General features: G+C 24.9%; 1 protein-coding gene across 1 annotated transcript in view; it reads right to left on the reverse strand.

The window, feature by feature from the left end:
* Positions 1–5,000, reverse strand: part of LOC119597656 (6-phosphofructo-2-kinase/fructose-2,6-bisphosphatase-like) — a 74,743-nt gene that overhangs the window by 7,335 nt on the left and 62,408 nt on the right. The window lies entirely within an intron of this gene.

A 5,000-nucleotide genomic window follows, 5' to 3' on the forward strand; every position in this document is an offset into this window, starting at 1 on the left:
ATAAAAAATATGATATAAAAAAGAAATTAAAATATATATTTATAATATTATATAAAAAAATAATAATATATTAATATATTAAATATATACATATAAATATAATATTAAATATATACAAAATTTGGAAAAATAATAATTTTCATAAAAATAAATATAAAATCTTTTAAAAATATAAATATAAATAAAATAATTTTAAAAAGATACATTTTATAATTTTAATAATAAAAACAATAAAAATATAAAAATTATATAAAATATTAAAATATATATAATAAAAATCATATTAATATACAAATTAAAATAAAAATTTTATATAATATATATATAATATAATAAATATATAAATTAAAATTTATATTTTTTTTTATAAATATTTAATATTAAGATTTTTTTAATAAATAAATTAATATATATTTAAATTGAATTTTTAATATTATAATAAGATATAAAATATTTAAAAAATTTTTTATAATAATATAATTATATTATAATTTTAAAATTATAAAATTTTTTGTAATATATAAATATATAAATTATAAAATATTATATATATAAATTTAAATTATATTTAAAAATTATATATAAAAAAAAAAAATTAGATATTATATAAATTTTAAAATTTTTATATATTTTATATATTTATTTTTATAGATAATAAAAATATAAAATTTTTTTTAAATATATAAAGATTTTTATAAATTTTATGTATTTGTTTTAAAATAAATATTATATAAAATTATATATATAATAAGATATATATTAAAAGTAGTATATAATTAATAGAATATATAAAATATTTTTTTTTATTTAATATATAAAAATCTAAAATTTTTAAAATATTTTTATATTATTTTTTTTTTATTTAAAATTTTTAAATATATTAATTTAATATTAAATTTTATAGATATATTTATATTATAATAATATATTATAAAATATAATATTATATCATACATATATATAAATTTTAAATTATAATATTTATATATTATTATAACAAAATATTTATAATTATATAAATTTTTTTAATTAATATTATTAATTTTAAATTTTAATAATATAAGAATATATTTAAAAATATAATTATAATATAATTATTAATTTTTATAAATTTATATATAGGTATATATTAATATTAAAAAAAATAAATATTATAATTTATATAAATAAATATAATATAATATAATTATTAATAATATTATATATTATATATAAATATTTTTTATAATATATAAAAATATTTTTAATATAATTTTTAAATAAAAAATAAATTATATATAATTAATAATATAATTAAAAAACATAATATTAAAATATATATAATATATATATAAAATAATAAATTAATATATATATAATTATAAAATAATATATATAAAAAAAATATAATATTTTAATATTAAATAAAAATATAAAATAAATTAAAATATATTTTTAATAATAAAAATTGAAAATATATAATTATAATAATATTATATAAAAAAATTAATATATATATAATATATATATAAAATATATATTAATATATATATTTTTAAATAATAATTTAATAATATTAAATTTTTAAAATTTTTTAAAAAATCAAAAAAAACCCAAAAATTTAAAAATATAAAAAATTTTACATTTAATAATTTTTTATTTAAAAAAATTTTAAAATCTAATTTTTTTTATTTATTTATTTATTTATAGACATAATACAACTAAAACATTTAATTTTTATATCTGGGAACAATATACCAAAAACCCCAAAAAATTAAATTTTATTATAAAACCCAAAACCCCCTTTCGGGGGGTTTATTTTCAAACCTAAAAAATTTTTAAAGAAAAAAAAACATTTAACATTACATACTTTTAAAACAAATAACAAATTAATTCCCAAAAAAATCTTCAAAAAATTCAACTAAATTAAAAAATTAAAAAAAGTGACATTTAAAATAAAAAATAACATTAAAAATGCAAAAATAAAAATTTTAAAAAAGGGGTCAAAATTTTTACCAAGGTTAAAATTTTGGGTTAGCAAAAGGGTTTTATAATAATTAATAAATCAAAGGAAAGGGCGAGAACAAGAAAAACGAAGGGAAAAAAAAAGAAGGGAAGAGGAGAGAGGAAGAGAGGGGAAGAGAGAGGGGGAAAGAAAAAAGAGAGAGAGAGAGGAGAGGAGAGAGGGAGAAAAAGAGAAAAAAGGGAAGGGGAGAGAAGAGAAAGGAGGGAGAGGAGGAAAAGAAGAAAAGAAAAGAAAGAAAAGAGAAAAGAAAAGGGGAAAGGAGAGAGAGAGAGAGAGAGGGGGAAAAGAGAGGAGAGAGAGAAGGAGGGGAGAAAGGAAAAAGAGGGAGGAGAGAGAGAGGGGAGAAGAGAGAAGAGAGGGGAGAGAGAGAGGAGGAGGGGGAGAGGGGAGAGAGGAGAGAGGGGGGAAGAAGAGAGGAGAGAGAGAGAGAGAAGAGAGAGAGAAAAAGAGGAGGGAAGGAGGAAGAAGGAGAGGAAGGAGGGAAAGGGGAGGGGGGGAGACAGAGGGGAGACAGAGAGGAGACAGAGGGGAGACAGAGAGCAGACAGAGAGGAGACAGAGAAGAGACAGAGAGCAGACAGAGAGGAGACAGAGAAGAGAAAGAGAAAAGACAGAAAAGACAGAGGGGAGACAGAGGGGAGACAGAGAGGAGACAGAGGGGAGACAGAGGGGAGACAGAGAAGAGACAGAGAAGAAACAGAGGAACAGAGGGGAGGCAAAACAGGGGGAACAAAGGAGAAAAGGGTGGAGAGAGGGGGGGGAGAAAAATTAAGAAAAAAGAGACGGGTGGGGGGCTGGCAGAATTTGATAGAGATGAAGAGAGATTAAACAAAAGAGATTGAGTAAACGTAAAAGGACAAAAAGCGGAAGAATTAGAAAAACAAAAGAAAATTAAAATTGGGGGAATCGAGACACTGAGAGTTTTGTTAAGGGGAAAAAAACCCAGGGATACGTAGATGAAAACCCCCTTGAGCGTAAGGGAAAAAAGGAAATAAAAAAAAAAAGAGGAGGAGGGAGGGAAAAAAAAAGATTGGAGGGGAGGAGGAGGAGAAGCGGAAGGGAGAAAGAGGAAGAGAGAGGAAGGGGAGAGAAATGAAAGAAAAATTTTTAAAAGCAAGAAAAATATAAAAAAAAGTAGTGGAAACGAAAATGAACAAGCCGACAGAAAAATACTGCACATTCATACAAACACACCAATAGAAAATACCAATCCAGCAAAAGAAATCTTTTTAAATTTAGATTTATTACCATTTCAAGGGCACGAAAATCTAAAATTCTAAAATCATGTGTAATTTTTTCTACCGCAAAATTTTTTGCTTTAAATACGAGAAAAAACCCCTGGTTTTACAAACTTTGCGAAACCGTCTGTGACACTATCTCAAAAGTTTACCCTTAAAAATCATTCTAAAAAACCTTTTTAAAAAATTATTTATATTTTTTAAGTTTCTTTCTATAAATAAACAACTACAGTTAGCTTACAATACAAGAAGTTGTTATATTGAAGTTGTTATATTCTCAGATGTCAACATTTCTAAAAACATGTTAAAGTAAATATCTGATATTCTCCCAAGCAGTGGTTCCTCATCTATATGTCTTAGGGTATCATGTCATGGCCAGGAATTCATGAAACTTTGGGCAAAGTGCATGAAGCTAAACATTTTATTTCATTAATATGCCTGTTACTTGATATTTTCTTTCCTTTTCCTTCTCAGAAAATTGACAGAGCCTGAACAGCTGTACTGCATAGGATTTTTTGGGCTTTTTAAAAGGGTTTGGAAAAAACCCTGATCTAAAGGGTTTAAAAGAATACAGATACAATATTTCCCAAATTTCCCGACTTTTCCACATGTAAGATGTATAGTTTAAAAGGTATGACTAAACTTGTAACTTTTCAAACAAGATATTTTTTTTACTAAATAAATGTCAAACCTTATCTAAAGTTAAAATATTGAACAAGAACCTTTTATTTCCAAGCATCTTCCTAAATACATGCACAATATAAACATCTTTACCATAAAAGTCCTAATAATACAAGAAATGCAGCTAGTAAATTCAGTTCCAACTGGTAGAATCATCAAGGACATAATGTTAGCATCAAACAAGGTGTATGCATACAACTATACACGTGAAAACTATAACAGCTATGAGCGAATTTTTTTGTCATGTCCAAATTTGTTCCCATCTCAATTTTTTTAAATGCTTCAATAAAAAAAAAAAAGGGAATCCACACACGCTCTTGGTCCCAAACACATCCAAAAAAAAAAAAATCAACGTAAAAACCCTAAACACCGCCCAAAAAAAACGGTGGTATTAGCAGACATGGGGGTGGTGGGAGGGCAGGTTATGACATGCACATCTTAAACAACAAAAAAAAATTTTAAAAGTGCAGACATTACATGCGCATTTTTTTTTTCTCTCTCTCTAGGCACAGAGATATATTTACAACACACAAAAAATGGAGAGGAAAGCCTAGAACAACATGAATGAGCATTGATATAAATCAAATAAAAAGAGTAACCAGAATTATCGTCCTTATGAAGGAGTTTAAGCAAGTCTTGAATTGGTCGACTGTCATTTGTGAATTATGGTGATATGAATTTAGGATGAGAATGTTAGCAACAGAAGGGGAGAAATAAAAAAGGAGAAGGCAAGAGCAACAGACATTTGAGTGGCAACTATTTCCTCCAGACAAAAAAGAAAATGAGAAAAACATCCTTGATGACCATTCATTCTCCTGAAGGTGAAGGAATACATACTTACTCTGCATAACTGTGTGTGTGTATAGTATGTATGTGTGTGTGTGTGTGTGTGTGTGTGTGTGTGTGTGTGTGTGTGTGTGTGTGTGTGTGTGTGTGTGTGTGTGTGTGTGTGTGTGTGTGTAATTCATGTCGAACAGATTGCGAGTAGAACAACGAAGAGAAGTACAAGAAAACACACGAATGTGTTTTCTTGTACTTCCCTTCGTTGTTCTACTCGCAGTGTGTGTGTGTGTGTGT

The sequence above is a fragment of the Penaeus monodon genome, chromosome 39 (assembly GCF_015228065.2).
Source record: "Penaeus monodon isolate SGIC_2016 chromosome 39, NSTDA_Pmon_1, whole genome shotgun sequence".
Lineage (NCBI taxonomy): Eukaryota > Metazoa > Arthropoda > Malacostraca > Decapoda > Penaeidae > Penaeus > Penaeus monodon.